The sequence below is a fragment of the Stenella coeruleoalba genome (assembly GCF_951394435.1).
Source record: "Stenella coeruleoalba genome assembly, chromosome: 10".
Lineage (NCBI taxonomy): Eukaryota > Metazoa > Chordata > Mammalia > Artiodactyla > Delphinidae > Stenella > Stenella coeruleoalba.
Genome location: NC_137156.1, coordinates 25,884,904 through 25,901,433, shown reverse-complemented (window position 1 = coordinate 25,901,433; position 16,530 = coordinate 25,884,904). Strand labels below are relative to the sequence as shown.

General features: G+C 39.9%; 1 pseudogene across 1 annotated transcript; it reads right to left on the bottom strand.

Annotated features, from left to right (window-relative positions):
• Positions 1 to 641: 641 nt before the first annotated feature.
• LOC307192398 (butyrophilin subfamily 1 member A1-like) lies at positions 642 to 16,171 on the bottom strand (annotated as a pseudogene). Its single transcript has 9 exons — positions 15,945 to 16,171; positions 15,020 to 15,367; positions 4,667 to 4,948; positions 4,377 to 4,544; positions 3,981 to 4,001; positions 3,861 to 3,887; positions 3,007 to 3,033; positions 2,775 to 2,801; positions 642 to 1,300 (listed from the first exon to the last, which is right to left on the bottom strand). The product of its transcript is annotated as a butyrophilin subfamily 1 member A1-like (transcript).
• Between the last annotated feature and the right edge of the window lie 359 nt (positions 16,172 to 16,530).

Below are 16,530 nucleotides of genomic sequence, written 5' to 3'. Positions count from 1 at the left end.
ATTCACATACAGTTCTGGACTTGCTGACCAGTAAGAACTTGTTTTTTTTTTTTTTTAAAAAAGTCTCTTCCTTCCCAGGAGGCTTGTTCTCCTCAAATGGTTTTACAGTTATTTATCAGTCTTCAACACACCTTGGTAAAGTCCAAGTTTAGAAGTTGATGGACACCAAAGTCTGAAGAAAGAACAAGCTGAGCCATTAACTTTTAAAAGACTTGAACAGATTTCTGTGGGTATCTCCAACAGTACTGCTCAACTGAGACCCTCCCCTTTAAACATCACTCCCTCTTCCATATTTGATAACAAAAATAGTAAGAAGAGAGATTTTCTCTTTAAATGTAGCTTTAAACATATTTACTTCAAAACACAGTAAGTACCAGAACTGAAGAAAGGCTCATGAATTAACTTGGAGCTTTCTCGTGACAAATCGTTGCTGCCCAGAAAGAGTATTTCCCCAAAGGGAGCACTGGAGGAAATTCCCCCAGACATTTTCTAGCTGTGCCATTTCTCTTTCTCCCTCTACCTCTCTTTGAAAGGGGTCGGATTTATACCTAGTGCGAATGACCTACTCTTCAAGAAGAAGAGCTTTCTTGGACAACATACATATAAGAAGCTTGAGCAGAGGCAGCAGAGGTGCTGACACTTCACTTATGGAGGTAATAGAGAGTTTCTTGGGGGACGCTTGTATCACAACTACTTAAATGAGTTAAAGAGGTCTTTGGAGAAGAATCAAGACAATTTTCAGTGTGATCTGAAGCTGCACAGATGGTCAAAGATGCGCCAGCACCCTGAAGGCTAAAATAAGGACGAAGGGTCCCACAGAAGGTGATTCCAGTAAAAGGATAGATGTGGGACCCATCGATCATATTGTAAAAGGACACATTCCCAGCATCCCAGTCCAAGAAAACTCCTATCTTGCAGGAGTGCTGCCTCAGTGACAGAGGCTTTCTCTGGGAGGTGGGAAATATGAATTCTCCTGCCTTGTATACCACCACCCAGAAATTCTTCTCTGGACATTCTAAAAACCACCCCTCTCTCTTTGCTGTGTCTGAGCAAACACCCAGAGCCCATCTAGCTCTAGATCCAACTTCTGTCCCAATATTTACTTCTACCTCCCAGTATTGTCTCTCCACAGTAAGAAAAATCTTGCCCAGAACACTGAAGATGGCTTCAGACTCCCCTTGCTCTTGGTGTGTTGGGGCATCACCATTCTGAGAAACACTCTCTTTTGAATAAATATGTTTTCTGCTCTCAGATAAGATGAGGTTGGGAAGAGCTGTGGCTGGATCCAGAGTAAAAACCACTGTAGGTATGGGGAAAAAAAATAAAGGTCATTCCACAGTGGAGACTGGTTAGTTTTAGGAAAGATGCAAATTACTGGGAAAGGAGAATGAAGAAAAATAAGAGGGAGAGAAATGGAAGATTAGGTAAAACAATGCATGTTCTCTCCTATGTTCATTCATAGGAGACACATGATGTGTAGATCATAGAAGGCCAGGGATGGATAGGACCTTGGGTAACCATGTGTTCCAGACAGGCTGAGACCATTTAGCCAAGAAGTCTGTCTCATCTGAAAATCTCCAGGATCACATATTTCAAGTTGGTGTTTCTCTAACCTCCTGCAAATGCTGGTTGCTCTACTGCTTGCTCTTAATAGTTAAGCCATGCCTTATTTCCAATCACAGTGTACCCACTTTCATTTAAGCTTCTTTGGTGTCATTTTTCTCTAGGCTTATGTAAAAACTAAGTCATCTACTTCTCATACACTCTTATTATATTTCTAATGGTTGAAATTCCAGGCTGTGTGGTCAGAAAGAGCTGAATTTTGATAATCACTCTGTCTTTCGTAGCAGTGATGTTGAAGTTACTTTGTCTCTCTCTGTCCCACTTTAATCTCATGAAGATGTACATCATTTTGGTACCTCAGTACATACAGGACTAGTGTGAAAAGTCAACGAGCTAATGTGTAGAGAACTTAGTACTACATCTTGTCCATGATGAACAATTGGTAAATTTTAGCTTCTGATGGTTGTAATAACACTAATACCTGTACTCATAATAACAATAGTGCTAATACTAGTAGTAATTAATCTGCTTCTTGTCAAACCAAACATCTTCAATAATTAAAAGTTTTCTCATAAGAATTTTTATGTTAGCAATTATAATATATTTTAATTTTTGGAGGATTAACTTAACTGGGAAATGTGTGTGGATACAGGGATATTCAGAGTGAAGTAGCAAGCAGTAGAAATAGAGAGTCGACTCATAATTCTGGAAAGACCCTAAGATGGTCAGGGGCCATTTTTCCACTGAGATGCAACAAGCTCTTCTGTGTATCAGACTGGGTATGTAATAGGCTTCCCTCTGACTGAACTATTCTTTCAATGTTATTCACATGAATAGATCTACCATATCACTTAAGTCTCAGATTAAATATCAATTCCTCGGGGTAATTCCTTTAATCCATGATTTTTTTTTCTCATGGCAATCTTTTATTCCTTCATAAGATTCATCACAGTTTGTACATGCGCTCTCCCGTGAAGTTAGAGACCAGCTCCACTCTATTTATTTGGCACTGAATAAATAGTTGTATAATTTTATGCTGATGAATGAACGGTGTAAGAACAGTAAGAAATCTGTTAACATTTCTGCATGAGATTGAAATGAAAGCCATGAAATGAAAAACCAGTTAGGTATTACTGGGAGTTTATACAAATAGAGTAGTTTCTCATTTGTATAAAAGAGATTAAGTGAGACAAAATAGTAAGGGCACTCACCTGCTTTGAACTATTCCTTTCTCCAGTCTAAAAAGAAAATCATATGGGAAAATATGCTAAGGACGTTTCCTCCGAACTAGTGAGATGCTTATCCCTTTACCTCTTGTATTTTTTTGGACTCCCAGGTTCAAAGTAAAATCTCCAGATGATGGCGCCTATCTGAAAAATTCTCTGGAAATGCCTCATGAAATCCTGAAGTACCTGAAGCCCCAAGACAACATCAGTTACTCACCGGCATATAACTCTGCTTTTCTCCAATCTGAAATAGAACAAAGGAATTAGATTCTCTCATTCATTGGAATGCCACTTCAGGGTGTGAAATTGCAGTGACCACAAGAAATCTGAGGGTTTATGATAGTACTATATTTCTGCATTCATTATCTTAATGACAATTCTGATGTACTTGCCCTCTTTTACATCTCCTGTTTTATTTCTCACATTTTCCACATTCTACATCTATGTTAAAATATGAGGGTCTGTTTTTTTGCGGGAAGAAAGGAAAAGTAGGCTTAAATTGTGAGAGTTATTGGAAAGCCTAAAATTCTATGTGTTGCCTTGATACCTTTGAGCGTCACAGGGCTCCAAATGCCTAATTGTGAGTTCTCCTGCTCTCACCAGGTATGCCGTCCACCCAGCAGGAAAAGCTCCCCCTCTCAGCTAATTTCCCTGTTGGCCAAAACAGCTGAACCACAGCTGGTCTTCAACCTAATGAACTTTACCTCCCTGTCAGCCTGCAAAAAATATCAAACAAGCCAATTACATACTTCCACAGAAAACAGCGCCACCTCATTCTCTTGTTCCTGAAAAGCCTGGCTCCTACAGACCATGTTAATTCGTTCTGCTCCCAGGTGCAGTCTCCATGTGGCCCTGCATGGCGTGAGGTGTCTTTCTTCCCCAGGATGTGGGTACATGTGACTAAAAAACTGCTGTCAATCTCTTTTGTCCAGTGTTGGGTGTCATGTGTTTGAACATCTTATACTGTTTAGGGTATGGGATCCCTCCCTCACCAACAAGGTAAATAGGAGGTGGCCAGAACAGAGGGGCCAATAAAATGGTTCATCCAACCATAACATCAGTATAACTCACCTTGCTGATACAGTTTCTTCCTTCTGGCTGAAAGGAATAACAGCCTGTGAGAGGCCAGACATACAGCATACAGTAATGACTCTATTTCCTCTATTAGAGCAAAGAAAGTGGAAGACTTACCAAGCTCTTTCTCAAATGATTCTAAAAAGGAAAGAAAATAACAAAATGGATTTAACAGAAAATAAATATTTTCTAGACTATGTTACTAAGCCCAGATCCTAAGTGCTACTTCCATATACCTAAAACAAAAAAAATACCTTAATTGAGAATTATTATGACCATTAAAAAAAAAACCTCTATGTTTATACCAGTGATATTTTCTCTCTCCAATGGACTTTATAATACTTTTTTTTTTCTCATGGAGGTCCTGGGCTCCATGTTTTATAGGCGGTCTTGGCGCTCTAACTCATCCTTACACATATCTCTTTGTTCCCAAAAGATGCCATCCACATGCACAATCATGTTAACAAACCCATAAATTCACAGATCCCCACCAAGTCTGATTCACAGTTTTACCTTTGGCTTTATTTTCTTTCTCCTTTTCCTTCTTGACTTCTGATAGTTTCTTCTTTTTCTGTCATTCATTTTGAGCCAAATACACAACAGCACCAATGAAAGCCCCAAGTATCACCAAAGTCACAATGAATGCTACCTTCCAAGGAGAGGTCCTAGGGAAGAAGTGTTCTGACACAGGACCCCCCCCCCCAAACCTGATTAAAAACATACACCAAGCAAGTGTAGCCCAACCCAGGTCATAAATATCCCCTCCTTACTTCTGTCCTGCCCCCCAAATGAGCAACACTGACCTGGGATAAAAATGGTTTCCACTTGCTCTTGTCCAAAGAAAGGGTTCTTCATGGAACAGGACACTTCTGTCTTTGACCTGTCTCTCACAAGAAGGGATGCCTCAAACCGAAACAACCCATCATTATCTTGTGTCTTGTCCTCAGCGAGAGATGGGATCTTCTCTCCCTTTTCATCTTCCCATTGTATTTCAGGCTGGGGAAACCATCCCTTGCCTGTGCACTTCAGCCTTATTCCTTCATCTTCTGGACCCACCATGAAAATATGAGTACCAGAACCCAAACCTGGAGAGGAAAGTCATTCATCTGAGACTTGGACATTTTTTTTTTAACATCTTTATTGGGGTATAATTGCTTTACAATGGTGTGTTAGTTTCTGCTTTATAACAAAGTGAATCAGTTATACATATACATATATTCCCATATCTCTTCCCTCTTGCATCTCCCTCCCTCCCACCCTCCCTATCCCACCCCTCTAGGTGGTCACAAAGCACCAAGCCAATATCCCTGTGCCATGCGGCTACTTCCAACTAGCTATCTACCTTACTACGTTTGTTAGTGTGTATATGTCCATGACTCTCTCTCGCCCTGTCACAGCTCACTCTTCCCCCTCCCCATAACCTCAAGTCCGTTCTCTAGGAGGTCTGCGTCTTTATTCCTGCCTTACCCCTAGGTTCTTCATGACATTTTTTTTTCTTAAATTCCAAATATATGTGTTAGCATACGGTATTTGTCTTTTTCTTTCTGACTTACTTCACTCTGTATGACAGACTCTAGGTCTATCCACCTCATTACAAATAGCTCAATTTCGTTTCTTTTTATGGCTGGGTAATATTCCATTGTATATATGTGCCACATCTTCTTTATCCATTCATCCAATGATGGGCACTTAGGTTGTTTCCATCTCTGGGCTATTGTAAATAGAGCTGCAATGAACATTTTGGTACATGACTCTTTTTGAATTTCGGTTTTCTCAGGGTATATGCCCAGTAGTGGGATTGCTGGGTCATATGGTAGTTCTATTTGTAGCTTTTTAAGGAACCTCCATACTGTTCTCCATAGTGGCTGAACCAATTCACATTCCCACCAGCAGTGCAAGAGTGTTCCCTTTTCTCCACACCCTCTCCAGCATTTATTGTTTCTAGATTTTTTGATGATGGCCATTCTGACTGGTGTGAGATGATATCTCATTGTAGTTTTGATTTGCATTTCTCTAATGATTAATGATGTTGAGCATTCTTTCATGTGTTTGTTGGCAGTCTGTATATCTTCTTTGGAGAAATGTCTATTTAGGTCTTCCGCCCATTTTTGGATTGGGTTGTTTATTTTTTTGTTATTGAGCTGCATGAGCTGCTTGTAAATTTTGGAGATTAATCCTTTGTCGGTTACTTCATTTGCAAATATTTTCTCCCATTCTGAGGGTTGTCTTTTGGTCTTGTTTATGGTTTCCTTTGCTGTGCAAAAGCTTTGAAGTTTCATTAGGTCCCATTTGTTTATTTTTGTTTTTATTTCCATTATTCTAGGAGGTGGGTCAGAAAGGATCTTGCTGTGATTTATGTCATAGAGTGTTCTGCCTATGTTTTCCTCTAAGAGTTTGATAGATTCTGGCCTTATATTTAGGTCTTTAATCCATTTTGAGCTTATTTTTGTGTATGGTGTTAGGGAGTGATCTAATCTCATACTTTTACATGTACCTGTCCAGTTTTCCCAGTACCACTTATTGAAGAGGCTGTCCTTTCTCCACTGTACATTCCTGCCACCTTTATCAAAGATAAGGTGTCCATATGTGCATGGGTTTATCTCTGGGCTTTCTATCCTGTTCCATTGATCTATCTTTCTGTTTTTGTGCCAGTACCATACCGTCTTGATAACTGTAGCTTTGTAGTATAGTCTGAAGTCAGGGAGCCTGATTCCTCCAGTTCCTTCTTTCGTTCTCAAGATGGCTTTGGCTATTCGGGGTCTTTTGTGTTTCCATACAAATTGCAAAATTTTTTGTTCTAGTTCTGTGAAAAATGCCAGTGGTAGTTTGATAGGGATTGCATTGAATCTATAGATTGCTTTGGGTAGTAGAGTCATTTTCACAATGTTGATTCTTCCAATCCAAGAACATGGTATATCTCTCCATCTATTTGTATCATCTTTAATTTCTTTCATCAGTGTCTTATAATTTTCTGCATACAGGTCTTTTGTCTCCTTAGGTAGGTTTATTCCTAGATATTTTATTCTTTTTGTTGCAATGGTAAATGGGAGTGTTTTCTTGATTTCACTTTCAGATTTTTCATCATTAGTATATAGGAATGCCAGAGATTTCTGTGCATTAATTTTGTATCCTGCCACTTTACCAAATTCATTGATTAGCTCTAGTAGTTTTCTGGTAGCATCTTTAGGATTCTCTATGTATAGGATCATGTCATCTGCAAACAGTGACAGCTTTACTTCTTTTCCGATTTGGATTCCTTTTATTTCCTTTTCTTCTCTGATTGCTGTGGCTAAAACTTCCAAAACTATGTTGAATAAGAGTGGTGAGAGTGGGCAACCTTGTCTTGTTCCTGATCTTAGTGGAAATGCTTTCAGTTTTTCACCATTGAGGATGATGTTTGCTGTGGGCTTGTCATATATGGCCTTTATTATGTTGAGGAAAGTTCCCACTATGCCTACTTTCTGCAGGATTTTTATCATAAATGGGTGTTGAATTTTGTCAAAAGCTTTCTCTGCATCTATTGAGATGATCATATGGTTTTTCTTCTTCAATTTGTTAATATGGTTTATCACATTGATAGATTTGCGTATATTGAAGAATCCTTGCATTCCTGGAATAAACCCCACTTGGTCATGGTGTATGATCCTTTTAATGTGCTGTTGGATTCTGTTTGCTAGTATTTTGTTGAGGATTTTTGCATCTATGTTCATCAGTGATATTGGCCTGTAGTTTTCTTTCTTTGTGACATCCTTGTCTGGTTTTGGTATCAAGGTGATGGTGGCCTCGTAGAAGGAGTTTGGGAGTGTTCCTCTCTCTGCTATATTTTGGAAGAGTTTGAGAAGGATAGGTGTTAGCTCTTCTCTAAATGTTTGATAGAATTCGCCTGTGAAGCCATCTGGTCCTGGGCTTTTCTTTGTTGTAAGATTTTTAATCACAGTTTCAATTTCAGTGCTTGTGATTGGTCTGTTCATATTTTCTATTTCTTCCTGATTCAGTCTTGGCAGGTTGTGCATTTCTAAGAATTTGTCCATTTCTTCCAGATTGTCCATTTTATTGGCATAGAGTTGCTTGTAGTAATCTCTCATGATCTCTTTTATTTCTGCAGTGTCAGTTGTTACCTCTCCTTTTTCATTTCTAATTCTATTGATTTGAGTCTTCTCCCTTTTTTTCTTGATGAGTCTGGCTAGTGGTTTATCTATTTTGTTTATCTTCTCAAAGAACCAGCTTTTAGTTTTATTGATCTTTGCTATTGTTTCCTTCATTTCTTTTTCATTTATTTCTGATCTGATTTTTATGATTTCTTTCCTTCTGCTAGCTTTGGGGTTTTTTTGTTCTTCTTTCTCTAATTGCTTGAGGTGCAAGGTTAGGTTGTTTATTCTAGATGTTTCCTGCTTCTTAACGTGGGCTTGTATTGCTATAAACTTCCCCCTTAGAACTGCTTTTGCTGCATCCCACAAGTTTTGGGTCGTTGTGTCTCCATTGTCATTTGTTTCTAGGTATTTTTTGATTTCCTCTTTGACTTCTTCAGTGATCACTTCATTATTAAGTAGTGTATTGTTTAGCCTCCATGTGTTTGTATTTTTTACAGATCTTTTCCTGTAATTGACATCTAGTCTCATGGCATTGTGGTCAGAAAAGATACTTGATACAATTTCAATTTTCTTAAATTTACCAAGGCTTGATTTGTGACCCAAGATATGATCTATCCTGGAGAATGTTCCATGAGCACTTGAGAAAAATGTGTATTCTGTTGTTTTTGGATGGAGTGTCCTATAAATATCAATTAAGTCCATCTTGTTTAATGTATCATTTAAAGCTTATGTTTCCTTATTTATTTTCATTTTGGATGATCTGTCCATGGGTGAAAGTGGAGTGTTTAAGTCCCCTACTATGAATGTGTTACTGTCGATTTCCCCTTTTATGGCTGTTAGTATTTGCCTTATGTATTGAGGTGCTCCTATGTTGGGTGCATAAATATTTACAATTGTTATATCTTCTTCTTGGATCGATCCCTTGATCATTATGTAGTGTCCTTCTTTGTCTCTTTTAATAGTCCTTATTTTGAAGTCTATTTTGTCTGATATGAGAATTGCTACTCCAGCTTTCTTTTGGTTTCCATTTGCATGAAATACCTTTTTCCATCCCCTTACTTTCAGTCTGTATGTGTCTCTAGGTCTGAAGTGGGTCTCTTGTAGACAGCATATATATGGGTCTTGTTTTTGTATACATTCAGCTAATCTGTGTCTTTTGGTGGGAGCATTTAGTCCATTTACATTTAAGGTAATTATCGATATGTATGTTCCTATTCCCATTTTCTAAATTGTTTTGGGTTCGTTATTATAGGTCTTTTCCTTCTCTTGTGTTTCTTGCCTAGAGAAGATCCTTTAGCATTTGTTGTAAAGCTGGTTTGGTGGTGCTGAACTCTCTCAGCTTTTGCTTGTCTGTAAAGGTTTTAATTTCTCCATCAAATCTGAATGAGATCCTTGCTGGGTAGAGTAGTCTTGGCTGCAGGTTTTTCTCCTTCATCACTTTCAGTATGTCCTGCCACTCCCTTCTGGCTTGTAGGGTTTCTGCTGAGAGATCAGCTGTTAACCTTATGGGGATTCCCTTATGTGTTATTTGTTGTTTTTCCCTTGCTGCTTTTAATATGCTTTCTTTGTATTTAATTTTTGACAGTTTGATTAATATGTGTCTTGGCGTATTTCTCCTTGTATTTATCCTGTATGGGACTCTCTGTGCTTCCTGGACTTGATTAACTATTTCCTTTCCCATATTAGGGAAGTTTTCAACTATAATCTCTTCAAATATCTTCTCAGTCCCTTTCTTTTTCTCTTCTTCTTCTGGAACCCCTATAATTAGAATGTTGGTGCGTTTAATGTTGTCCCAGAGGTCTCTGAGACTGTCCTCAGTTCTTTTCATTCTTTTTTCTTTATTCTGCTCTGCAGCAGTTATTTCCACTATTTTATCTTCCAGGTCACTTATCCGTTCTTCTGCCTCAGTTATTCTGCTATTGATCCCATCTAGAGTACTTTTAATTTCATTTATTGTGTTGTTCATCGTTGCTTGTTTCATCTTTAGTTCTTCTAGGTCCTTGTTAACTGATTCTTGCATTTTGTCCATTCTATTGTCCATTCTATCTCCAAGATTTCAGATCATCCTTACTATCATTATTCTGAATTCTTTTTCAGGTAAGCTGCCTATTTCCTCTTCATTTGTTAGGTCTGGTGCATTTTTATCTTGCTCCTTTATCTGCTGTGTGTTTTTCTGTCTTCTCATTTTGCTTATCTTACTGTGTTTGGGGTCTCCTTTTTGCAGGCTGCAGGTTCGTAGTTCCTGCTGTTTTTGATGTCTGTCCCCAGTGGCTAAGATTGGTTCAGTGGGTTGTGTAGGTTTCCTGGTGGAGGGGACTAGTGCCTGTGTTGTGGTGGATGAGGCTGGATCTTGTCTCTCTAGTGGGCAGGTTCACGTCTGGTGGTGTGTTTGGGGTGTCTGTGGCCTTATTATTATTTTAGGCAGCCTCTCTGCTAATGGGTGGGGTTGTGTTCCTGTCTTGCTAGTTGTTTGGCATAGGTTGTCCAGCACTGTGGCTTGCTGGTCGTTGAGTGAAGCTGGGTGCTGGTGTTAAGATGGAGGTCTCTGGGAGATTTTCGCCGTTTGATATTATGTGGAGCTGGGAGGTCTCTTGTGGGCCAGTGTCCTGAAGTTGGCTCTCCTACCTCAGAGGCAGAGCCCTGACTCCTGGCTGGAGCACCAAGAGCTTTTCATCCACACGGCTCAGAATAAAAGGGAGAAAAAGTAGAGGGAATTAGTAGTAGTATGAGGAAAGAAAGAAGGAAAGGAGGGAAGGAAGGGAGGAAGAAAGAAAGAAAGAAGCAAAGAAGGAAAGAAGGCAAGAAGGAAAGAAAGGAGGGAGGGAGGGAGGAAGGAAGGAAGGAGGGAAAGAAGGAAAAAAGACAGAAAGAAAGAAGATACAGTAAAAATAAAATAAAGTATAATAAAATTATTGAATTAAAAAATTCTTATTTAGGAAAAAAAAAAAGGGGACGGATAGAACCTTAGGACAAATGTTGGAAGCAAAGCTATACAGACAAAATCTTACACAGAAGCATACACATACACCCTCACTAAAAGAGGTAAAGGGGGAAAAATCATAAATCTTGCTGTCAGAGACCACCTCCTCAATTTGGGATGACTCGTTGTCTAAAGGAGGGAAGGAAGGAAGGAAAGAAAGAAAGAAAGAAAGAAAGAAAGAAAGAAAGAAAGAAAGAACGAAGGTAAAGTATAATAACGTTATTAAAATTAAAATTGATTATTAAGAAAAAAAATTTTTTTAAAAAACCATGGACGGATAGAACCCTAGGACAAATGGTGGAAGCAAGACTATACAGACAAGATCTCACACAGAAGCATACACATATACATTCACAAAAAGAGGAAAAGGGAAAAAAATCATAGATCTTGCTCCTAAAGTCCACTTCCTTAATTTGGGATGATTGGTTGTCTATTCAGGTATTCCACAGATGCAGGGTATATCAAGTTGATTGTGGAGCTTTAATCCGCTGCTTCTGAGGCTGCTGGGAGACATTTCTCTTTCTCTTCTTTATTCTCACAGCTCCCAGGGGCTCAGCTTTGGATTTGGCCCTGCCACTACGTGTAGGTCGCTGGAGGGCGTCTGTTTTTTGCTCAGACAGGGCGGGGTTAAAAGAGCCGCTGATTCGGGGGCTCTGGCGCACTCAGGCCGGCGGGGAGGGAGGGGCACGGAGTGCGGGGCGGGCCTGCGGCGGCAAAGGACGGCGTGACTTTGCACCAGCCTGAGGCCCGCTGTGCGTTCTCCCGGGGAAGTTGTCCCTGGATCCCAGGAACCTGGCAGCGGCGGGCTGCACAGGCTCCGCGGAAGAGGGGTGTGGAGAGTGACCTGTGCTCGCACACAGGCCCCTCGGTGGCGGCAGCAGCAGCCTTATCGTCTCCCGCCCGTCTCTGGGGTCCGCGCTTTCAGCCGCGGGTCGCGCCCGTCTCTGGGGTGCGCGCTTTTAGCCGCGGCTCGCGCCGTCTCTGGAGCTCCTTTAAGCAGCGCTCTTAAACCCCTCTCCTCACGCACCAGGAAACAAAGGGAGAAGAAAAAGTCCCTTGCCTCTTCGGCAGGTGCAGACTTTTCCCCGGACTCCCTCCCAGCTAGCCGTGGTGCACTAACCCCTTCAGGCTATGTTCAAGCCACCAACCCTAGTCCTCTCCCTGCGTTCCGTCCGAAACCGAAACCCGGTCCTCAGAGCCTCAGCTCGCAGCCCCGCCCGCCCCGGCGGGTGAGCAGACAAGCCTCTCCGGCTGGTGAGTGCCGGTCGGCACCGATCCTCTGTGCGGGAATCTCTCCGCTTTGCCCTCCGCACCCCTGTTGCTGTGCACTCCTCCGCGGTTCCGAAGCTCCCCCCTCCGTCCCCGCAGTCTCCGCCCGCGAAGGGGCTTCCTAGTGTGTGGAAACTTTTCCTCCTTCACAGCTCCCTCCCACTGGTGCAGGTGCCGTCCCTATTCTTTTGTCTCTGTTTTTTCTTTTTTTTCTTTTGCCCTACCCAGGTACGTGGGGAGTTTCTTGCCTTTTGGGAGGTCTGAGGTCTTCTGCCAGCGTTCAGTAGGTGTTCTGTAGGAGTTGTTCCACGTGTAGATGTATTTCTGGTGTATCTGTGGGGAGGAAGGTGATCTCCGCGTCTTACTCTTCCGCCATCTTCAAGGTCCAGTCAGACTTGGACATTTTTTGTCCTCGGGTTTCACAGCTACACCAGTGGGAGAAGATGGACAAAGCACCATAGCTCTCTGTGGATGGAAGGGGGTTCTTTTCTTTTCCCGTGAGATAAATGGGTATCTGAAGTTCAAAAATTACAAGAACATTGAAGCTGATACTGGAACTTATACCAATGCCTGTCATATTTCCTCTACACAAGCATATCTGCAATTGGCCATAGAAGGATAATAGGGAAGGAACAGAGTAAAATTTGCCAATGTAGACATGTTGCCACTATATCTATATCTGTTCTGTATCTATATCATATGTCTATTCCATTTATTGGAGTCTCAAGGAAGACTTCTTCTGTGCTTAAATTGAGACTACATGTAGTCACTTCCTTAAACAATCTCCTTTTGTCATTTTTCCAAATTTTCTTTCTTCCACTGAGTAAAGATTATCTAAAACATGAAGGTAACAAGGTGAAGTGAGTCCATGAAAGAGTCAAGATCTTTTTACTTTTCCATTCTCACTCCTTTCTTTTCCTTCCACTACCCCTCCTCTTCTTGAACTCCGCACAGGCTAGATCAGCTAGTAGATTCACATAACCAACACCCATATCAAAATATAACAGCACCAGAATACTAGATGAATTCACTGTCTATTCAAGAATGATGGCTATTCTAACTTCTGAGACTATATATTATTTTGTCTTTTTAAAACTTGATATCACGAAGTATGGAACCACCATAAGCTCAGTTCTATTCTAGTTTCTCAGTTGTGGGAAATATATTAGGAACCTCAGCTACATCATCTTTTTTTGGCTAAAAATTATAATAGAGCTAATAATTTTTACTATCAATCCCTGATCTTCCTGGGGGAATATACTTCTGGAAAACAGAAAGCAGTCTGAAAGACAATCCATCTTCTCAGAATTGCCTGAAGGAACTGCCAATTCTCTTGAAAAAAGGAAATAAACTGCTCCTGAGAAAAATGGAACAGATCAAAGCCTAGGAAGCAAGAACTAATAAACCAAATAGACCTTGCATTTCCTGGAAGAATATAATCATTGAAGTTCCAAGTTGACATAAGCAGATGAAACCTATATCTATGTTGAGAAAGAGGAAAGAGAAGGAATACCCATTTCTGAGCATTAGAAGTGGCTGTAAAATAGACAAAGTTTAAATGAGTGAAAGATAAGCATGGATATATAATCAAACAACTGCTTCTAAAGGTTGGACTTGTCTTTACACCAATAAGTCAAAGCACTGTTATGGGAAAGGTACTGAAAAATGCTGTCACCTGCATGAGGTTATTTCCATGACTATGAAATCTTTGACCTCTTACTGGGAGGATACTGAAGTGAGATCACAGTAACATGGCTCAGGAGAGTTTGTCACTCTTTCCTTCAAGATCTAATGGATTAGATTTTTTCCATTCAAGTTATACATAAAGAAGATGGATAAAATGAGTATATCAATATCTTGTCAGATGGTGTTAAATGAGAAGTATTAATTTAAGGTAGGCCCCACATAGTCACAGTATGAGAAAAACATTACAACTAAAAAGAAACAACGTGTTTGTCTTGGCAGAGAGTATATAGCTTTAGAAATGGAAACACCAAAGAAATAGACAGATAAATCATTATAACCACACAGAAAATTTAGATTTACCCTGGTACCTATGAGAAGTTTATGGGAAACAATGCATTGAAAACTGGTGGAGATTTTCTACACTATTCACTACTGGTATGGAGATAAGTGAATATATACATTATGAAACAGTATTTTGAGCTTTTCATTAAACTTCATACCAAAAATACATTTCTATAGATGAAAGATCTAAATGTAAAAAGTAAAACAATAAAAAAGAGATAGAAATGAACTACAGCTACATTCAATTAACTACATAGAAAAATCTCAAACATAATGCTGAACAACAACAACAAAAAAAGCCAGACATAAAAGAGCCTATGAATGTGAAATTAAAAAACAATAAAAACTAACCAGCACCTCAATCTACTCTGTCAAACCCTCACAGTCACTTCCTCCAAACAGTGGATTTGGTTCTGGACCACTAACACTCCCTGTTAAGCTTCTGTCCATCATGGTACCCAGCTGGAATTCTGGTCTCTTAGAGTAATGGTACTTTTTGCTAATCATGGTGCCTTCCTTCAAAATATGTGAGGAGAAATGTAGAGGGAAATAAATGATCAATTTTTATGGTAGATATTTATGGAAATAGTTTAATTTTAAAGTACAGCACAATAAATGTATAAATAGATGAAGAGGATTTGGGGTTAAATCCACTGTCTAAGATATTGACTAGCTCTAAGGATAACTCCTTTTTTGCTTCTGTCCTGTTCACCATCCTCCTCCCCCAAATCAAGTACAGAACACTTAGATTTCCCTTAGAGTGATATGTATTCTCAGATATTACTCACTTATCACCTTTAGCTCCAAAACGGCTTCTTCAAAATCACTTCCTTTTTAAAAAATACACTTGTGCATTCCATTGTCTGAGACCCGGAGGTTGTAGATTCTCACAGCTACTCTTCCCTCAGTGATGTAGTCTTTTACCAACTCTGCTCTCCCTTTGAAATCTACTAGTTGTTCTCCCGCCTGCTCCATTCCATTCTGATACACATACACAGCATCTGAGAACTGGGAGTGGAACCACCGGATCTCCATATTCTCCACGCTCATGGCTGGGGACACGCGGCAGGGCAGCACCGTGTCTGCACCCAGCATGGCCACAATGGGCTCCGAGGGACCAATCACCAAAAAGGAATCTGTGGAATAGAGCCACAAGTGAAAAGAATATCAGAATACCCTGCCTGGACCTTTTAGAGTACAGCATCATTATTGGTCCAGTAAAGCCCCATAGACATTCTCTCTCTCATTCATACAGCAATAATTTGTAGCACACATTCAGACTGAAGAAGACAGTGAACAAGACAAGGAGGATTTCCACCCTGTGGAGCTTACAATCAACAGAGTGATCTCATATTAAACAGAAGATTTTTAAATTGCCATGGTGGTAAATTCAATGAAGGAGGAGGGGAGAGTGCTGGAAAATCAAGAAGCTATAGAGTTTTTAATCAAGTCTTGGGCATCAGAAAATGCATTCCTCCAGAATCTGAGATCTAAATGAATTACAGGACATCAGTAAAGTAATTCTACCTGGTCCTGCCCTCTAAAATAATCATATAATGATTTATTTGTCCTTGTATATGGACAAATACATTATTGTATCAAAATAAAAGATTTGGAATTAACCTAGGTATATTGGAGACATGATGGAGTAGTTTAATGCTTCTGTTCAGAGAGCAAGAGAATCCAGGTATAGAAAATATAAAATATTCTCGCCTGAGCCCCATATGGACACTTGGAGAAGCAAGATAAAGAAGAGGTCTCTTGGCAGAGAGAAGTCCAGGGAACACACCATCTTTCCCAGAGCAGAGAACAGTATGACCCAGAGGGAGGTCCTGAAAATAGCTGGAGTGAAGACAAAAATGGGATCCACAAGGTAAAAAAGATTATAGCTAAGGTGGTTCACAGTGCTTCTAAGAAATGGCCTCCTGAAGCGCTCAAATGACTGTAGTGTCTCTCTCAGTTTTTATTTTTAACATCTTTATTGGGGTATAATTGCTTTACAATGGTGTGTTAGTTTCTGCTGTATAACCAGAGATTTTAAATAATATAACAACTATGCTATATAAAATCTTTTACTTTATGACTTGGTGAGATCTAACAGTTTCTCTTAGTTTTTGATTAACAGAAATCCACTTCAGGCAATTAAGATGGATTAGTAGAGTGAGTCGGTGTGATACTTACCTAACCCTTTCCTCCACTGTGCTTAGAATGCCAATCCTCTCCCAGGTCTGCCTATAAAATTAATACCAAAATATCTGCTTATTCTAAGTATTCCTTTTGAAACTTGCTTAAGTATCTA